This window comes from Dermochelys coriacea, chromosome 3 (assembly GCF_009764565.3).
Source record: "Dermochelys coriacea isolate rDerCor1 chromosome 3, rDerCor1.pri.v4, whole genome shotgun sequence".
Taxonomy (NCBI): domain Eukaryota; kingdom Metazoa; phylum Chordata; order Testudines; family Dermochelyidae; genus Dermochelys; species Dermochelys coriacea.
The window spans coordinates 56,254,320-56,275,888 of NC_050070.1; the positions used below are offsets into that span (position 1 = coordinate 56,254,320).

At 42.5% G+C, this 21,569-nt stretch overlaps 1 protein-coding gene across 8 annotated transcripts in view; it reads left to right on the forward strand.

Moving 5' to 3' along the window:
• Positions 1–5,741: 5,741 nt before the first annotated feature.
• Positions 5,742–21,569, forward strand: part of FAM135A (family with sequence similarity 135 member A) — a 124,870-nt gene continuing 109,042 nt past the window's right edge. For 2 of the 8 annotated variants that reach the window (XM_038395142.2, XM_043510447.1), the window contains exon 1: positions 5,839–6,591. The gene's annotated coding sequence lies outside the window, so the exon portion shown is untranslated. Of the gene's footprint in view, positions 6,592–17,626; positions 17,699–21,569 lie in introns of those variants that run through there. The other 6 variants (XM_038395144.2, XM_038395139.2, XM_043510446.1 and 3 more) reach the window with 6 other exon arrangements.

The following is a 21,569-nucleotide window of genomic DNA, read 5'->3' on the forward strand; positions in this document are numbered from 1 at the left end:
ATATAAGCTTCCAATCTGATATGGCCCAGAAAAGGCATTGCTGTTTTGACTTGCATACTTGGTGGCATCAGAACACAGATAAGGTGGCAATAGCCCTTTCCATATACTGATGAGATTGCACCTGGAATACTATATTCTGTTACACAACAGTACCACAAAGATGTTGAAAACTCTGAAGGAATTTTTGCTCAGAGAAGAGCAAAACATTGAGATACTAGAGATATTTGCATATGAGGAAAGATTAATAGTCATAAATATGTATAGCTTGCTGATGCCCAGAGATTTGGGGTGGGAATATAACTATCTATAGTTATTTCAAGCATATAAAAACCATAAGAGGAGAAATGGTGATAGAAGACAGTATAAGCTGGAACAGTGGTATGAAAATGCACAAAGGAAAATACTGAATATTAGGAAATACTTTCTAGCAGTAAGATCTATAAAGCTATGAAATATTCTCCCAATAGATATGATGGTAGTCTCCAACATCTGAATAACTTAGAAGTAGACTGGCCAAAGCACTGAAGAAGAGTAGAGACTATTTGTCACTGATGTCGCAGAATCTTGGGGAGAAGGTTCCATGGCAGTTGAAGCCTGGAGTCAGAGAAAGGAGTAGGGAGTCAGTTGGGAGCATTAAGACCAGAGAGTGATATATGAAGAAAGCTATTTCCAGTAGCTTCATGGAAGAGGCTGAGTATATCTATTACCCTGTAAATGATCTAGTTCTGCCCTTGTTGCTGCCCAAGAAAGCTTGCTCTTGAGTATCCTTCTGCTGTCACAATTCCTGATTTTAGTGTTTCCCTATTAGGGACAAAAGATGTTAGATATAAATGATATTATTAGTAATTACTGGATTCAGATGTTGAAATCTGAAACATCTTTGCTTCCTGAATAGCCATAATACTTTGCAATGTTTTATTGTCTATAATCTCTCTAGGTTTTATTTTTATATTATGTCAACAATCTATAAATTACATTTTTTTAAAAATTATAAATGGTGGCTAATACGGGGCAGGGGCTTTTTTTACATTTCTCTGTCAGTGGTATTCATTCTGTGGACTTTTAATATAGTATTTGATACAATTTTTAACAAATTTCTTCTCTTGTACCTGGCTCATTTGACTTGTGTATTTTTTGTCTTTTGAAATACTGCACACTTGTGATCAAAATAATATCAGTTCTCTTAACTGAAACTGTTTAATCCAAGGTCTCTGACTTCTTCTGATTAAATATTAGGTCTTGTATTTCATCCTCATCCTCCTTGACCTCTCTGTTGCTTTTGACAGCTGATTACACATTCTTTATTAAATTCTTTGTCTCCCTTGACTCTCACTTCTGATATTACAGATCCCTTTTTTGCCTAGACAATTCCAGACTCTTGAAGAGGAGTATGGAGAAGATCAGGCTGATGAGAATTGCTGTTGGGTTTAGATAAGATTAAAGAAATTTCTGATTGCAAGTATGTGCCTGGAGCAACACAAAGATAGTTACTAGCATTCCCCCCTTGTTATGGAAGCTGTCCAAACACTGATTCTGAGTTAACACCTATTCAGAAATCTACAAGGACTACAATCTGACAAGGAACCCTTCTGCAGAAGGTGTAATGTGCTCTTGCATCCTATTTTGGACCTATATCTGTCACACCTCTCACAGTCTTCATGGCAGTTAATTTATATCCTTCCCCAAAACTCATCCTGTCTATGACAACTGCTTGGTATAAATGGCCAGAAGGACCACTGACCACATTTTTAAGAAATGTACCCTGGACAATTGCATTACTATGGCACAGGGATTACATTAGATAAAAGGTTAGCCAGATCATGGCTCCAACCCTGACTGGTTTTCTTTTCCAAGAGAAATGTCTGAAGCTTAAACTAGCATTAGGTACAAATGGCCTAGCTTTAGTACAAATAACAGCAATCTCAGATTTTGTTTTAGGAACACAATTCTAGCCCTCACAGTTGCAAAGAAAAGCCCGAAGATATGAACTGAATGTAACTGAAGCAATTGTCTGCCTGAGCCTGCAGAGAGGCATGCAGCAGCAATTTGAACTGGGGAAGAAGCAACCTAGACAAATTGGAGGATTGCACCAAAAGAAATCTGATGCGGTTCAACAAGGACAAGTGCAGAGTCCTGCACTTGGAGGGAAGAATCCCATGCACGACTACAGGCTTGGGATTTACTAGCTAAGCAGGAGTTCTGCAGAAAAGAACCTGGGGATTACTGTGGATGAGAAGCTGGATACGAGTCAGAAGTGTGCCCTTGTTGCAAGAAAGTCGACGGCATATTGGGCTGTATTAGCAGGAGCATTGCCAGCAGATCAAGGGAAGTAATTATTCTCCTCTACTTGGCACTGGTGAGGCCACACCTGGAGTACTGTGTCCAGTTTTGGTCCCCCCACTACAGAAGGGATGTGGACAAATTGGAGAGAGTCCAGCGGAGGACAAAAAAATGATTAGGGGGCTGGAGCACAGGACTTATGAGGAGAGGCTAAGGGAACTGGGGTTATTTAGTCTGCAGAAGAGAAGAGTGAGGAGAGATCTGATAACAGCCTTCAACTACCTGAAGGGGGGGTTCCAAAGAGGATGGAGCTCAGCTTTCTCAGTGGTGGCAGATGACTGAACAAGGAGTAATAGTCTCAAGTTGCAGTGGGGAGGTCTAGGTTGAATATTAGGAAACACTATTTCACTAGGAGGGTGGTGAAGCACTCGAATGGGTTGCCTAGGGAGATGGTAGAATCTACATCCTTAAAGGTTTTTAAGGTCCGGCTTGACAAAGCCCTGGCTGGGATGATTTAGTGGGTGTTGGTCCTGCTTTGAGCAGGGGATTGGACTAGATGACTTCCTGAGGTCTCTTCCAACCCTAATATTCTATGAACCTGGTCTCAGATGCCTCATGCTTATCACCAGAGTAGACCAGATTCTTCTTGTTGTAGGGGTGGGACTGGCTTGCTGGAATTCTGGATACTTTTTTGGATTGTGGAATTTACTCCCTCTTGATTGAGTTCAGATGCATCCAAGGGCTCTGTTCCTTCCCTCTGGCCTTCTGGTTCTACAGGTCAGACTATTTTTGTTTTTTCTAAAAGCTATAAAGCCTAGAGACTAATTTTTTAAATGAAACATGAGATTACAAAGAACAAAATAGCGGCTGCAAAACAAAAAAAACCACAGCAAATTGCTGACCCGGCCCAGTTTAAACCCTAAACTGAAATGCATAGAAGTTCTGCTAGATATGACTCAACTCAAAGACTTCCTTCTCAGTACATTAGATATTACCAGTCTAACAGAAAGGACAAGCAAGAGCCAACCTGGGTTCTGTCAGCTCAGAGGTATTATGATTGTTGGGTTTAATGCACCTAAAGTCATAGTTCTCATGGCATAACTCAGTGTAACCTGAGATCCTGGGAGAAGCAGGCATCAAAGGGGCTCTCACATTACAGCCAAGTAATGGATGTCTTCTAGGCCTCTCTGGCCTGGTGGTTGATGGGACAAATATGTAACTAGGAATGAATTTCCAAACACCTCATGTCTCAATTGTCATGTCTATGAATGCATCCACCTTAAATGAGTCCATTCAGAGGAACTCTAAAACCAGGAAACTTAATCTCTCCAGGATAGCAGTTCCACAGAAATGCCCTGGAGGTGAGGGCAGCTTTCTATACACAATAAGGACCTTCAAAAAGCTGGTATACCAAAAGGTTCAAAGGGACTGTCAGGCCACCATACTTCACATAAGTAATCAATGACTCACTGGATTGTACACCTTCTCTACTGCGAAGCACAGCAAGAATGGCAGTGGGCTCTGTCCTAAACTCATTGCCACTTACCTAGAAAAGAACAACATGATCACAGATTGAGTCGATCTGTGACAGATCCTGACAAGTAGTGTCTGGAGCAGGGAATGGCAAATTAAATCTCTCTGATGGGAGATGGATCTCTGCCCTAGACAATTGCTCTCTGCCCTCATCTGAAGAAGCTATCAGTCTTCTGCTTATAGCTTGAAAAAAAGATTGTGTTAGAAGAAATTCCTTCACCAGTGGATGGAGAAATAGTTTCCTGTATATTTATCCAATAATTCATCTGGCAGCAAAAGTTCTAGAAATGCTTAGGAGAGACAAAGATGATATGGTCCAGATAGGTATGTTTCTTAATTCTGTTTCAAATATCCAAATCTAATCCTACCATGGTGTCAGTTTGGCCTTGGTTAATTGCTCCGAATCAGGACCCCTTTTTACACTGCAACACAGGAGCCTGCTCGCAATGCTTTGGTTGCAAGCATCTATAGGCATGATTTCTTTGGGCAGGTTGCTTGTGTGCTTTTGGTATCTCATTCTCAGATATCATCTACCAGAAAGACCTACACCTCAAGTGGAAAAGATTTATTGTGTGGTGTAATCAAGATCAAGTAAACCCTTTTATTTGCCCTGCACGAAAACTGTTTCAGTACCTTTCTCATATGTCTGAGTGTAATTTAATCTTGCCATCGAGGCACATTTGGCAGCTATTTTGACCTGTCATGAAATAGTCAAAGGTAAATCAGTATCATTGTAACCTCATGTCAGGTTTGAATGTCAATGTTGACACTTTGGAAAGCTCCATTATAACAAGCCCCTGGTATAGTCATGTTGTCCTGATAAAGCAGATGTAAGCTTCTCTTGAGTCACTTATTTTCTGTGAACTTAAATTTCTTACAAGGAAGTTCATCTTGCAGGTGACTGTGACTTCAGCCTGCAGAGTTAGTAAACATCTGGACGTAGTGTCTGATCTATCTCTGTGCAGATTTTACACGGATAAACTGGTGCTATGGACTCATTGGAGATTCCTCTCCAAATGTGGTTTTAGAGTGCTACCAATATCTGTCTATAATCCTGCTATCGTTCTTTCCATGCCAATCCCAGTGAGGCCTTCCTTCATATGATTGATGCTAAGAAGTTCTTGGGTTTCTATTTGGAGCAGACTACAGCTCCAAATTCCTCTTTTTATTTCTTTTGACAACAGTTTACTGGAAAATGCTATTACCAGAACAACCATATCTAAATAGACGTCCGATCATATTGAACATTGCGATGACTTGGTTGGCATGAAGCTAGAAGGCTATAAGGTTTATAAGACTAAAGGCAGGTCTGCCACCTATGCCTATCTTATAAACATTTCCGACACAAACATTTACAAAGCTGCTACATGTTGGATTTGGACTTCAGACAGAAATCTAAGTTTGCTTCTACAGAACTGGTTTCCAAGGCAGGGGAGGCCAGGCTGTTCATCATTAAAGAAATTGGGGAATAGAGGTAGGAGGAGCGGTTGGTTCAAGTGATTTTGTTTTCTGGGCCCTGGGAGGGAATATCTTATTTCCACTAGGCAACTTTGGGGATGGGTTACGTGTCTGAATGGAGCCTGTTAATGAGTTTCCTCCTTGCTTTACTGGTAGTGGTGTTGTTGCTTCTCTTTGCAGATGTGCTCTCATTTTCTCTCAGTACCTTCCTTAATTCTTCCCAGGAGTGAGAGTGCTGCCTGGTGAGTGTCAGTAGAGAAGACTAATTAATTATCTTTAATTCTGCTTCTATGACGCTACTACCTTGTAGGATTCTGGCTCACCCCTACCCCCCTTCAGAATTTGGAATTTCTCTTTTGAGGTATTTTTCTCCTGGACCTTAGTGGGTGGACAGCCTCTAAGGCAGATCTTATATTGATTATTTTAAAAGGGCTATTGCTTGTGCGAGTCTGGTGTCTTCTGCCAATAAGCGGAGTGGCATGTTTGGAGGGCAGCGTTTGTGAGTGTCAAGGGCGGCCAGTAGGGGGCCTGATTTATACTGCCCCGCCCGCTACTGTCAGACAGTCCCAAGCCTTGGCGAGGAGCCTTCCCTGTGTCCCCCCAGGACACAGCACGGGGGAGAATCCCAGCGTTGCCTCAGAGCTAGAATTAGGGGTGAGTAATGTCCCCTTGTTATCGGCTCACCCTCCCCGTTCCCCCGGCCGGCAGCGGCAGCGGAAGGCGAGCCCAGCCGCCCTGGGGCTGGCAGAGGCGGCTGGGTGGCAGCCGATCCCCGCTGCCGCGGTCATTCCCATGTTCTCCGGCCGGGACAACTGCACCCGCCCGCAGCAACGCTAGCACAGGGCAGACTTCAGCCCGACCCTCCCTCGCAAGCAGCAGGAGCCCGGCTGGGAGGCGCAGCAGGGGGAGCACGAGCCCGGCTCGGAGCAGAGAATAGGAACCGGGAGCAGCGCGAAGGTCTGGCGCCGCCGCGGCGAGACCCAGCACGCGGAACCGAGGATGTGGCGGCAGTAGCTGGGCAGTCGCCGCCGCCGGCCTCTGCTCCCTCAGCAGCCCTCCCGAGCTCCGGCCGCCGCGCGGCTCCGAGGCGCAGGAGCGGCGCGTGCCCGGCGCACCCGCGGCCAGCAAGCCCCCGCCCTCCCAGAGGAACGGGGCGCCGGCGACACGGGCCGCACCGGCAGCAGTAGGCTCTGGCGTCGGATGCGTGCGCTACGCCATCCCGGTGTTGCCGAGGCCTGGACGCCACTGGAAGAGAGCACAGTGGGGCGAGGAGGGGGCGGGCGATTCCCGGACACCAGCGGCGGCTCCATTATGGCTCAGGTTGGTGCGGGAAGGGGCCTGTGCAGCGGACCGGGAGTCAGAGTGGAGGGGGGGGGGGTGAATGCGCTCGCCGCGGCCCCCCACTGCAGCTCCGGTGGGGTAGGGGTGTCTGCGTTCAAAGCACGCGAATAAAAGGCAGCGAGCCCGCCTGCCTGCCGGCCCCCTGGGTCTGGCCTGTGCCCCGTGGGGCGGGGAGTCAGGACCCCAACAGCAGGGGCTTGTTTGTTTCCTTCTGGCCTGCGATGGTCAGACTAACCCCGCCTCGCAATGGGGCAGCAGCAGGAGAGCCTAGGAAACAAGGCAAGGAAAACTCTCCGGCACTTCCCTCCCTACCCCCGCCTGGGGGACGTGGAGGGCCCGGGATGGGTGCCCTTTCCACCCCCCTGCGCAGCGCTGACTGCAAGCAACTCTTTCACTGTAGTAGAAGGCGAGAAATCGTTTATATTCGCCCTTTTCCTCTCTTATCGTTTCTTTGGCTAGTAGATAATTCTGGTGTTTTGGTGCTTTGTCCCTTAAGAAGTTCTGGCTGGGTAGGATTTTTTTCATTGTGTTTAATCTGGATAAAAGAAAGTATTGGAAAGAAATCAAAATAATTTCTTCTTCATTCTCTTGGTAAAGTGACCAAGTATCAAATGTGGTCAGTCAGCGTACACTTAGATGAACTCCTTGGCTTTTGTTGATCTTTTTTTCAGGTTCTTTGGGAGGACAACTCTTAATATTGCCCCAGTGTTTGAAGAATTATCAGCATTACTAATTGAATGTTGTTTCCTCCTGTAATCTAGAAGTTGTTGGATGTGAGTTGGGAATATTTTACAGCTATTTCCTGGTGCACATAGCTACTTAGGGATTGCATTTGAAGGATTTGCCAAATACATTTGGACACTATCATTTAATGCTCTGCAGAAACTTCACATAGGGCAGTGTGCTTCTCTATGGAAAAAAGGATATGTTGTTACCATTCCTGCTGCAGAAACAAAACCATACTCTTATCATAATAAGCGATCTGTTCTTCGCTCAGCAAATATGCAAACTTCCATTAGCATCAGGAGTAGCCGTGCGTATTTTAAAGGGAGAATAAATCAAAATATCAGCACAGTTATAGTGAATTTTAATGTTGTAGGATTGGGAATAGTCTTATTTATAAGAGTTGGCTAGAGAGACTGACTTAATGGGACTCCTCGCTAAATTTTATATATTTAGGTTATTTGAAATTTAAGATCAATATTAAAATTTTTGCTGAAAACTGCTTTTTATTCCCTTCATGCTAGTGAATGAGACACTGAATGTGAATTTGACTATAAACTTGACCCCATACAGAAGTGACTACTAGATGTTTCTAGTCTGAGGCCTGGTCTACACTACGAGTTTAGGTCAAATTCAGCAGCGTTCTCAATTTAACCCTGCACCCATCCACATGACTAAGCCCTTTTTTTTCGATTTAAAGGGCTCTTAAAATCTGTTTCTTTATTACATCCCCGACGAGGGGATTAGCGCGAAATCAGTCTTGCCCGGTCGAATTTGGGGTACTGTGGACACAATTTGACGGTATTGGCCTCCGGGAACTATCCCAGAGTGCTCCATTGTGACCGTTCTGGACAGCACTCTCAACTCGGATGCACTGGCCAGGTATACATTAAAAGGCCTGTGAATTTTTGAATTTCATTTCCTGTTTGGCCAGCGAGAAGAACTCACCTGCACAGGTCACTATGCAGAGCTCATCATCACAGAAGACCCTGCGGTCCCAGAATCGCTGAAGAGCTCCAGCATGGACTGGACAGGAGGTACGGGATCTGATCGCTGTATGGGGAGACGAATCCGTGCTGGCAGAACTCCCTCTGAAAAGACGAACTGCCAAAATATTTGAAAAAATCTCCAATGGCATGAAGGACAGAGGCTATAACAGGGATCCGCAGCAGTGCCATGTGAAAATAAAGGAGCTCAGGCAAGCCTACCAAAAAATCACAGAAGCAAACGGCTGCTCCAGTTCAGAGCCCCAGACATGTAGCTTCTATGATGAGCTGCATGCCATTCTAGGGGGTGCAGCCACCACTACCCCACCCCTGTGCTTTGACTCCGTCCAAGGAGTGGCAGGCAACACGGAAGTGGGTTTTGGGGGCGAGGAGGAGGAGGTTGTAGATAGCTCATAGCAAGGAAGCAGAGAAACCGGTTTCTCAAACAGCCAGGATCTGTTGATCACCCTGGACCTGGACCCAATACCCCCCGAACCCACCCAAGGTGGGCTCCCAGATCCTGAAGGCGGAGAAGGGACCTCTGGTGAGTGTACCTTTTTAAATAGTATACATGGTTTAAAAGCAAGCTTGTTGAATGATTAATTTGGCCTGGCATTTGCAGCCAGTACAGCTACTGGAAAAGTCTGTTAATGTGTCTGGGGATGGAGCGGAAATCTTCCAGGGACATCTCCATAAAGCTCTCCTGGATGCACTCTGAAAGCCTTTGCAAAAGGTTTCTGGGGAGGGCAGCCTTATTCTGTCCTCCATGGAAGGAAGCTTCACCACGTCAGGCCAGTAGCACGTAGTAGGGAATCATAGAAGAACAAAGCATTGCAGCATATGGTCCCGGTGTTTGCTGGCATTCAAACAACATCCGTTTTTAATCTCTCTGTGTTACCCTCAGGAGAGTGATATCATTCATGGTCACCTGGTTGAAATAGGGTGGTTTTAGTAAACGGACATTCAGAGGTGGTCTGTTCCTGCTGGGCTGTTTGCCTGTGGCTGCATAGAAATCTTTCCCGCTGCTAGCCATGCAGTGGGGGGTGGGGGGAAGCCATCATCCCAGAGAATTGGGGGGGGGGTGTGTGGGGGGATTAGTTGGGTTTCTGCTGCACATGAATCCGGAAATGCAGCCCCTTGTTTTAAATTGCCAGCCTGTTTTCAATGGGCAACCCAACAGCTACTTCGTATGGAAAATGAGGGCGCTGCTGTTTGAAGCCATTCCCACTTCTTATGAAGGTTAAAGAATCCAAAAGTCTGTGGCTTACCATGGCTGCCTGCAAGCTGAATTCTGATGCCCGGCCCTGCATGAGTGATCTCTCACACCAAATCGGCATACCCTCAATAAGAGGCAGAATGTGATCTTGTAATGAAAGCACATGTGCTATGTAATGTTAATAGCAAGGTTTACCGTGAAAGAATGTACCCATTGTTCTATAAAATGTCTTCTTAACTACCACTCTCCTTTTTTTTTTTTTTTTAAACTCCACCAGCTGGATATGTTTCTCTTCCCAGAGACTAGCGAAGATTAGAAGGTGAAAAAAACGCACTCGTGATGAAATGTTCTCTGACCTCATGTTGTCCTCCCACACTGACAGAGCACAGCAAAATACGTGGAGGCAGACAGTCTCAGAGTGCAGGAAAACACAATATGACCGTGAGGAGAGGTGGCGGGCTGAAGATGGTAGGTGGCATCATCTTGCTGAAAGAAGGCAGGAGTCAATGCTCAGGCTTCTGGAGGATCAACTGCATATGCTCTACATATGGTTGAGCTGCAGGAAAGGCAGCAGGAGAACAGACCGCCGCTACAGCCCCTGTGTAACCAACCGCCCTCCTCCCCAAGTTCTATAGCTTCCTCACCCAGATGCCCAAGAAAGTGGTGAGGGGGCCTTCAGCCACCCAACCACTCCACCCCAGAGGATTGCCCAAGCAACAGAAGGCTGGCATTCAATAAGTTTTTTTTTTTTTTTTTTTTTAAGTTTTAAACTTTTAAAGTCCTGTGTGGCCTTGTCCTTCCCTCCTCCACCACCCCTCCCAGGCTACTTCGGGAAGTTATTCATCACACAAATAGGGGGATAAAGAAAGAATGCATGAATGTGAAGCAACAATGACTTTATTGCCTCTGCAAGTGGTGATCAAAGGGAGGAGAGGAGGGTGCTTAGCTTACAGGAAGGTAGAATGAACCCGGGGAAGGGGGTGTTCCATCAAGGAGAAACAAACAGAATTTTCGCACCGTAGCCTGGCCATTCCTGAAACTGGTTTTCAAAGCTTCTCTGATGTGCACCGCGCCCTCCTGTACTCTTCTAACCGCTCTGGCGTCTGGCTGCACGTAGTCATCAGCCAGGCAATTTGCCTCAACCTCCCACCCTCCATAAATGTCTTCCCCCTTATTCTAACAGATATTGTGGCGCACACAGCAAGCAGTAATAACAGTGGGGATATTGGTTTCGCTGAGGTCTAACCGAGTCAGTAAACTGCGCCAGCGCGCTTTTCAATGCCCAAATGCACATTCCACCACCATTCTGCACTTGCTCAGCCTGTAGTTGAACAGCTCCTGACTACTGTCCAGGCTGCCTGTGTATGGCTTCATGAGCCATGGCATTAAGGGGTAGGCTGGGATCCCAAGGATAACTATATGCATTTCAACATTTCCAACGGTTATTTTCTGGTCTGGGAATAAAGTCCCGTCCTGCAGCTTTTGAATCAGACTAGAGTTCCTGAAGATGCGAGCGTCATGTACCTTTCCCGGCCATCCCATGTTGATGTTTGGTTAAAAGTCCCTTATGATCCAACAGTGCTTGCAGCACTATTGAAAAGTACCCCTTTTGGTTTATGTACCTGCTGCCTTAGTGCTCCAGTGCCAAGAGAGCGATATGGGTTCTGTCTATCGCCCCACCATAGTTAGGGAATCCCATTGCAGCAAAGCCATCCACTATGACCTGCACATTTCCCAGAATCGCTACCCTTGCTATCAGCAGCTCAGTGATAGCGTTGGCTACTTGCATCACAGGAGCCCGCACAGTAGATTTGCCCACTCCAAATTGATTCCCGACTGACCGGTAGCTGTCTGGCGTTGCAAGCTTCCACAGGGCTATCACCACTCGCTTCTCAACTGTGAGGGCTGCTCATCTTGGTATTCTTGCACTTCAGGGCAGGGGAAAGCAAGTCACAAAGTTCCATGAAAGTGCCCTTACGCATGCGAAAGTTTCACAGCCACCTGCAGCACTATGTGGTCCCACCACTCTGTGCTTGTTTCCCGGGCCCAGAATCTGCGTTCCACACAGTGAACCTGCCCAATTGACACCATGATGTGCACATTGCAGCAGCCCGAACTTTGTGAGAGGTCTGTGTCCATGTCCTCATCACTCTTGTCACCACGCTGCAGTCACCTCCTCCTCCTCACCTGGTTTTGCTTTTCTTGCAGGTTGTGCTTCTGCATATCCTGCTGGATAACGCGCACGGTGTTTAAAGTACTCATAATTGCCACGGTGATCTGAGTGGGCTCCATGTTCCCAGTGCTGTGGTGTCTGCGCTGAAAAAAGGCGTGAAATGATTGTCTGCCGTTGCTCTGACAGAGGGAGGGGCAACTGACAACATGGCTTACAGGGTTGGCTTACAGGGAATTAAAATCAACAAAGGGGGTGGCTTTGCATCAAGGAGAAACAGAATGGCCCCCTCAAGGATAGAACTCAAAACCCTGAGTTTAGCAGGTCGTTGATTTCATGGAGGGAGGGAGTAGAAAATGAATACAAAACAAATCTGGTTTATTTCTTGTTTTGATCCACTTCATCTATCTTTATACATCTTGCTAGCAGAAGATGGTACAGTATGACTGCTGACCATCATTGTGTCCTAGCTGCTCATTAAAAGATGGTGCAGTAGGACTGCTGGCAGGACTGAATTGCCATGAGACTAAACTTAAAAGTGTAATGACCTGGCTGAGTCACTCCCATGTTTGCCCAGGCACCCCTTACCTCACTGAGGTTGGTTAAAAGAGCACCCTGGAGTACATCAACGATGGCTAAAAGTCATATTGCACTGCTGCTGCCAAAAGGCAATGAGCGGCTGCTGTGTAGCAATGCAGTACTGCGTCTGCCAACACCCACGCGACATACGGTGATGGTGAGCTGAGCAGGCTCCATGCTTGCCATGTTATGGTGTCTGCTTGGGTAACCCAGGAAAAAAGGCGTGAAACGATTGTCTGCTGTTGCTTTCACCGAGGGAAAGGGGCTTGACTATATGTACCCAGAACCACCCATGATAATGTTTTTGCCCCATCGCGCATTGGGATTTTTACCCAGAATTCAAATGGGCAGCAGAGACTGTGGGAACTGTGGGATAGCTACCCACAGTGCAACACTTCAGAAGTCGATGGTTGCCTCGGTACTGTGGACACACTCCGCTGACTAAATGCTGGATAAATTCATTTAGAGCATTTGTGTGGGGGGACACACGCTCGACTGTATAAAAATGTTTTCTACAAAACCGACTGCTATAAATTTGACCTAATTTCATAGTGTAGACATACACTGAGAGAAATTGCACAGCATACATAGCAAATAAATGGAAATAACTTTAAAAATCTAATTATGATAATCTGTAGTGGTCGTGTTAGTAGTAAGAAAATATCAGTTTTGAAGCCATCTGTTTTTTTTTAAAAAAAAAAGGGGGGGGGTTGTTTTGTTTTTGCTTAAGGTCCACCTATTCTGTTTCTGTGTTTCCTGCTAGTGTTGGAGGATAAATTTATCTCAGTTTGGGAGTCTGACCTTATAAGCGGACAAGGCACGAGTTTTGGTTTGTTTTTGTTCTTGTTTTTGCTGTTTTTTTTTAAGTCAGCCCACTGAGTTAATCTGAATGCATTTGCACTACTATTTTGGGGATCCAAATGCAAATCCTATTCAATTTTTCATTTCTTGAGCTGGCACGAGGTGAAAGTGTTATTGAGGTGATTCTTATTCCTGTAGAAGGGATTAAATTGTATTGCTAACAGTGGCATTGGAACAATTTTTATGATGATGCTGAAAGACATTAAACAAAATTGTAAACCTCTGTATGATGGAAACCACCTAAAGCCAGGGGGTGCTTCCTCACCCCCACTTCCAGCACCCTGATTGGTAATACAGAAATTGGTTAACATTTTGGTTGTGAAAAACAACTCAAAAGGATGCCTGGCTCTTGTTATAGGTTGTAGGATGCTAACACAATCAGAATCAGTAAGGGATCAATTCTGCTGGAGCATCATTGCTATCTGTCATGCTGGAACAATTCTTGGTTTATGGAAGAGTGCATTAAGTGCTTTAACCTACCTGTATAGCCCCTGCAAAAAATTCCTTGAGCCTGTTCAACGTGAAAGGGCTGTTCTATAAGAAGCAAATAAGAAATCAGACCTCAGTCATGTATCTTTGAACTTTGTATGAATGAGGCATAAGCCTATCATCTTCTCTCCATCTGAATCCTAGTGACTATCTTAGTCACTTTCTGAACATCCACATGAGAGAAATACACCACCAATCTGCGCCAGATAGGGTAGCCTTAATTTGTGTTTGTTTTCATCCTTACTTCTGCTTTCCCCCACCAGTCTTTCTAGGTTTCTTTCACAGCATAGTTCGTCTCTTATTCCAGCTTCCCTCAGGCTTTAAGTCCCACTGTTGCTTAAGTCGATGTAAGTTACGTCAACCCCCCCATCCCCTAACGACGAAGCTTATATCAACCTAATACAGTGTCTACACCACACTGTGTCAGCAGGAGATGCTCTCTTCCTTCTGCCTCTCAGGGAGGTGGAGTACTGAAGTTCACGGGAGAGCGCGCTCCTATCGATTTATCGTGTCTTCACCAGACCAGCTAAATTGATGCCACTGCATCGACGGGCCTTCAGTACTGGCTTGTAACTGATTAAAATAATAGAACATGAGTTAAAAAGTATTCTTTGAAATGATTTAAATTAGTTTATGTGAAATGTAGTACTTTAAATCCAGTTACAGAAACTGACTGATATAGTGAATGAAAGGTATTAGTTATTTTTCGTAGGGAGAATGAGATGCTGCATTTAGTGAAATGAATATGGTATCCTTAAATCTAGCTCAGGTAAAAAATACATAATTTATGTTGTCATTGTTAGAATTCGGCATGAATAGTAGTCGGCTATGATTGGGAGCATGCAAGGACTAAGCTAATGTAGTGGATGAATTGCTTTTTCTACCAGAGGATGGACCTTTTAAGGTCAAGATTAAAATTAATTGCAGTGGAGGAAGTTAGAGCTAAAGATTTTATTACCAACATCTTTTTTTTTAAAACGTTATTTGTATGGACTAGTGCCCCTCATTCTTTCTTTACCTGTAAACCAAAATAATTTGCCTTCTCTTTTTGTGATCGCAGACCTACCCACCTTTTTGTCCCTTGTCTCCCTTGTCTCCGAATTTTTTGGGGATTTTTGACTTAAAGGCACAAAAGCTGTAATGCAGTCCTATCAAATTCTACTCTCTCAATCAACCAGGGGGTGGGAGTTTTAGTTATTTATTTTATGGGTACATAAAATATCATTAAAGCTTTCATTATCTTGATGGGGCAGATGAGCAGCTTTTTTGTGTATGAGCAGGTAAATGCTCTTGACAGTTTTGCTAGTCCACTGTTGCATGTGATAAATAGTCAATTTTGTAAATTCATTGTGCCAGACCACAAATGTCCAAAGTAGGCATTTACATTCAGTACAAATTAGGGCTGTCAGACGATTAAAGAAATTAATCGCAATTAATCACGCAATTAAACAATAATAGAATACCATTTATTTAAATAGTTTTGGGTATTTTCTACATTTTAAAATATTGATTTCAATTCCAACACACAATGTAAAGTGTACAGTGCTCACTTTATATTTTTGATTACAAATATTTGTGGTGTAAAAAACAAGGGTAATAGTAGTTTTCTGTTCACCTAATACAATGTAGTGCAATCTCTTTATAATGGAAGTTGAACTTACAAAAGCAGAATTATGTACAAAAAACCCCTGTATTAAAAAATAAAACAATGTAAAATTTTAGAGCCTACAAGTCCACTCAGTTGTGCTTCTTGTTCAGCCAATCGCTCAGACAAACAAGTTTGTTTACATTTGCAGGAAATAATGCTGCCTGCTTCTTGTTTACAATGTCATCTGAAAGTGAGAACAGGCGTTCGCATGGCACTTTTATACCTGGCATTGCAAGGTATTTATGTGCCAGAGGCCCTAAAGATTCATATGTCCCTTCATGCTTCAACCACCATTCCAGAGGACATGCGCCCATGCTGATAATGAGTTCTGCTCGATAACCATCCAGAGCAGTGTGGACCGATGCATGTTCATGTTCATCATCTGAATCAGATGCCATTGACAGATGCAGATGACAGAACGAGGAGTAATGGTCTCAAGTTGCAATGGGGGAGGTTTAGATTGGATATTAGGAAAAACTTTTTCACTAAGAGGGTGGTGAAACACTGGAATGCGTTACCTAGGGAGGTGGTAGAATCTCCTTCCTTAGAGGTTTTTAAGGTCAGGCTTGACAAAGCCCTAGCTGGGATGATTTAACTGGGACTTGGTCCTGCTTTGAGCAGGGGGTTGGACTAGATGACCTTCTGGGGTCCCTTCCAACCCTGATATTCTATGATTCTATGATTCTATGATTAGCAGAAGATTGCTTTTCTTTTTTGGTTGTTCGGGTTCTGTAATTTCCGCATCAAAGTGTTGCTCTTTTCAGACTTCTGAGAGCATGCTATGCGCCTTGTCCCTCTCAGATTTTGGAAGGCACTTCAGATTCTTAAACCTTGGATCGAGTGATGTAGCTATCTTTAGAAATCTCACATTGGTACCTTTTTTGTGTTTTGTCAAATCTACAGTGAAAGTGTTCTTAAAAAGAACAACATGTGCTGGGTCATCATCCGAGACTGCTGTAACATGAAATATATGGTAGAATGTGGGTAAAACAGAGCAGGAGACATACAATTCTCCCCCAAGGAGTTCAGCCACAAATTTAATTAATGCATTATTTTTTTTAATGAGTGTCATCAGCATGGACGCATGTCCTCTGGAATGGTGGCCGAAGCATGAAGGGGCATACGAATGTTTAGCATATCTGGCACATAAATACCTTGCAATGCCAGGTATAAAAGTGCCATGGGAACGCCTGTTCTAACTTTCAGGTGACATTGTAAATAAGAAGTGGGCAGCAGAATCTCCCATAATGTAAACAAACTTGTTTGTCTTAGTGATTGGCTGAACAAGAAGTAGGACTGAGTGGACTTGTAGGCGCTATAATTTTACATTGCTTTATTTTTTAGTACAGTTATGTAACAAAAAAAACCCTACATTTGTAAATTGTACTTTCATCATAAAGAGATTGCATTCTCTTTTGCATTTGTAATAAAAAATAATATAAAGCAAGTACAGTCTACTTTGTATACTATGTTATAATTGAAATCAATATATTTGAAAATGTAGAAAAACATCCACAAATATTTAATAATTTTCAATTGGTATTTATTTGTTTAACAGTGCGATTAAAACCGCAATTTAATTTTTTTGAGTTAATTGCGTGCATTAACTGCAATTAATCAACAGCCCTAGTGCAAATACATTTGAGTTCACATTGATTTTTCTTTTAGACAACATATGCAATTCATGAAATTTTCAAGAACATGTTAACCAATGCTACCTATTCACTAGACATAAATATGATATTACATTTGTTTTTTTCCTTACTGTAAGAGCAAGGAAGGGGTATGAGATTTTTGTTTTTAAATTTTTTGATTTTGTAGAAAATGTCATAACTCCTAGAAAGTGACTTTGAATCTGGAAAACTCTCCATACATCCATAGCAAAAATCAGTGGGGTTGATCCTGCAAACACTTACATGAACAATCCTGTTGACTACAATCAGACTATTTATGAGTAAGGACCATCTGTGAGAGTGATTCCACAGTCAAGCTCTGTGGCTCTGATTCAGCACAACACTTAAGCATGTGCTTAACTTCCACTGAAGTGGGACTTAAGCACACACTTTGCTGAACAGAAATGCAGTTAAGCACTTGCTTAGTGTTTTGCTGTATTCGGCTCTATGCAGATCTTCTATTTGGCATAAAACAATTTCACACGTTCAGGTACATCCTGAAGTAAACTGTGTAGAAAACTACAGATTTTTTTATTTCAAAATATGAAATTAGGAATTAAATAGAAATGTACACTCTCTCATTTCTATGACTGCAGATATTTGTTACAGTAAATGCAATTTTATAAATACATGTAGAAATTTCTTTCTTAATAATTCTCTTTCTCACAGAACAATGCATGAAGCATCCAACAATAAAAGTAACAGGGCCTACAACAAAGAAGCAGGAAGGAAGGAAAAGAGGTTTGTTTTTTTTTTTCCACTCTTTGGGGTCAGTGAGAAGTCAGGGGAACAAGTTGTGTTTATTTTAAGCAGAAAATAGAAAACTATGACAGCACAGTTTCTATGGCAAACACAGATGGAAATACAGGGAATTAATGAAACAGCTGTGACTTCAGTTTGTAGGTAGAACACAGATTGAAATATGCCAAATATAAACACAGTGTGAGAGATGGATAAAACCACATCAGTTACTTTAATCTTCACAAGATAATTCTATTTTATAGTCTGTGTTCAGTTTCCTTTTTTCATCACTCTTAGAAGTTTTGGAGTGGAGGATACATCTCAGAACAGAAATGTTTTATTGTTATACTTTTGTCAGAAACAGGATACAGAGAACTCCTCATCAACATTTTTATTTTCCTCCTTTGCAGGATTTATATAAAGAAAACTAAAAATAGTGTTCTGTATTTATTTTAATTTTGAGTGATTTATCTTGGATTCTCTTCCTGTCTCGAGAATCATTAAAAGGGGCAATTACAGTACCTCCAGCAACATATTTACCTTCTAACATTTTGGTAACTGTGGTAGCATCTTCTGATATTTATTTATACGATCATCCTTCATATTAGAAACAACACAGTAGAGTTTTATTTTCTATAATATTCATCAATTGTGCAGGAACATTCTTTTCTGTGCTTCTGACATTTCTGAAATATGGAGCTGTCTTGTTTATCAGAGTCAACCCATTCACACTGATCAGCTCATGGCCTTTGTTTTACAAGTCGTCTTAATTTCCTAAATATGTCCCATTACTGGGCTTAATACAGGTTCTTTGGCCTTGGTGTACTGGATGTCAGATGAGATGATACAGTGGTCTCCTCTTCTGACCTGAAAATGCCTGAATCTCTCTGTTCCCCTCTGCCCTCCCCCATATATTGTAGGTGAGTCTCCACTGATTAAGCCACAGACTCTATGTAGTAACTCTGGCACTGACACCGTGCACCTGCTGCAGCTGTGAAGTAGAAGCACAGAATGCTGTCCTGGGGAGAGGGACAACCAATGAGAGGGCAGCTTGATCTGGGGATGGGGTTTGGAATCCGCCCCGAAGGGGAAGCTGGAAGAAGCTATTAGAGAAGAAGGAGGGAAGGAGAAGAATCTGGATGCTGAGCTAGTGGATGAACTGGAGCTGGGGCAGGAGGTGAGGTGATAAAAGAACAGAGAGTAAAAGTAGCAGACTTGGAAGTGAGAAGAAGGAAAGTAGGAAAGGTTTCAGGTCATGTGAAACATTAAAAAATAGATGGGGGGTGTGTGTGCAGACACTATTCAAGAAGGGAAATAAAATCTACCAACATATTACAAAGTCTCAAGGGAAATAACTGAAAGGAAATATAATTGGTAAAAAAAGGAATTGATCAAAACGCTGTTATATGAAAACAGTAAATGAGAAACCCACCCAGGAATGACCTAAAGTACCTGAACAGAGAGAGAGACTGTTTGAACTTCTGTTGATGGAATACAGTTCAAAGGTCCCTAATAGACAAGTGGGAGCCCATTAGGTGAAAAACTCTGCTTTTGGATAAACTTGATGCAAAGAGGTACAGCCACAGGAACATCAAATCTCAGGAGCTTTTCAAGCCAAAGAGAAGCAAAGAACAGGACAGAAAGAATGGAGCTGGATTTACAGCAAAGGAGAGGAAAAGTTGATTCTTCTCTGAAGTCACAGTATAATATTGAGTAATCTCTTTTGTTCTTGTTAATAATGCATTTGCTATTTACTGCACAGAGTAAGGAAGATTAGCATGTACAAGCTTGCAAAAGTTAATGTATTGGTAACCTGTTGTTCATTATTATCAGTAGTAAGTACTTGGAAATGTGCTATATTACTTAGCCTTCTGGTACAATTTTGGGGTTTTCTCTTTATAATATTAAATTTTTAGAACTTCATCCCTTTTGTCTTGGTTTGCTTCTGCCTCTCCTTGCAGTTAGCAGAGTCTAGCCTAACTGGGTAATTGCAAATGGGCGTCACAAACAGGATAGGAGAACTGCAAAGCCAGAGATACCCATCTTAAAACAACATCAGTCAGTCAGGAGACAATGCAGGAAAAAGTAAAAATGCTAACTTCAAGAACCTTAACTCTGTCCCACAATCATCACCCCAGATCAAGAGTCACATTATGCACAATTCTTGTTAGGCGTGGAAGGAGTTGATTTTTTTTATTGGTAAGTATCAGTAATCATCAATTTCACCATGTTGGAATTAATAATAATTAAAATTATTAATATTGATATGGAAGATCACCAAACACTAATTTAACCATAAATTCCTTTAAATTTAATAAAGGCCATATAGTATTTATACAACTGCTCTAAACATGCCTGAAAAGCCTAACTAGTAAGAAATTTACTACATTCAAACAGTAACAACCCATTTATAAGCATTTTATCAAGATACTTACAAATGGGCTAACCTCAGGGGTGCTTAGATCCACATTGGTTGGCTCCAGCATAATCAAGCAGGTATTAGCAATAAACCCTTTAAGAGTTTACTTTTTATACCATTTATACCAAACATATGATGTCATTGCCAGTTACTGACTTCATCTAAAAACCAATTGGAGACAATTCACCCTTATTTCCAGTTTTAATCCAGATAAGATTTACAGCTTCCTTTATTCCCAAGGCCTTTCTTTTCTTATCTCATCTCTTCCCTTCCCTCCCAATCGCCCTGCTTTACCAGCAGAACAGTGGGAAGATTTGGGCTTGTTTCTCTTAAGACAGTTTTTCATTGTCTTGTTACTATAGCTTTTTATTTTATTAGTTACTTTTATAGCCATACATTCTTCCCATCCACTACAAGTAATATTACTTCTTATTCTCACAGCCTTCTTTTACTTCCTGGTTGGGGCCTTCTTTACAATACTTATATAGATACTTAAGCAAACTTTAATTCTTTAATTTCGTACTTCTCCTACAAAACCATATTCACGCAAACTGACCAAAACATTTCTGTTGATGATGATCAAAATATTCAGATAGGCAAAGTAAGAAAAATGCTGCTCGAGAGCTTATTAGAGTCTGATTTAAGGCTATTTACTTTTGATATTTTGGCAATTTGGGTTTCAGTGGTGTTAAAGCTTTAACTTTTTGAATCTCTATGTCCATTATTATAAAATTTATCATAAAATTGTCTTGCCCTCCCTCCCAGTTTCCTGTAACGGTGAAAATAAAAATAGAAACAAATGCCTAAATAAACATTGATATTATCCGTTGAACTTACAAAAATAAAAATTGAATTCTGCCATGCCTAACTATTGTACACTTCATTGCTAACAATGCCACCTAAATAATACAGGTCTCTGCCAAAATTGATCATTTTCTAATATTTCTCTTTTTTAGTGTTACACTTTTTGTCCAGTGGGTCAAGGTCCCTGTGAATATGGTCATTTAAAGCTATATAACCATGTGGCTTGCCTAACTATACTTAGCTATTTAAGTGTCAGATTTCAGAGTAGCAGCCGTGTTAGTCTGTATTCGCAAAAAGAAAAGGAGTACTTGTGGCACCTTAGAGACTAACAAATTTATTAGAGCATAAGCTTTCGTGAGCTACAGCTCACTTCATCGGATGCATGTCACACTTAGTTTTAGATAGATTATCCATGTTTTGAAACCTTTCTAAAGCCCATGGGCAAACTCTAAAAGTGCACAAGATCTGTGATACATGCAGCCACAGGCTATGGAAATAAGCTATACAGAGAGTGGTAGAATTTGGGTCTTCCTCACTTAGTTCTAATCCTATGCTTACTCTGTTAGACCACACTACCATCCTTAATGGATGTTCTTGTTGTCTAGGTAGCCTTATGTAGTCAAAGTTAAGGTGGTGGTTTCCCTTACT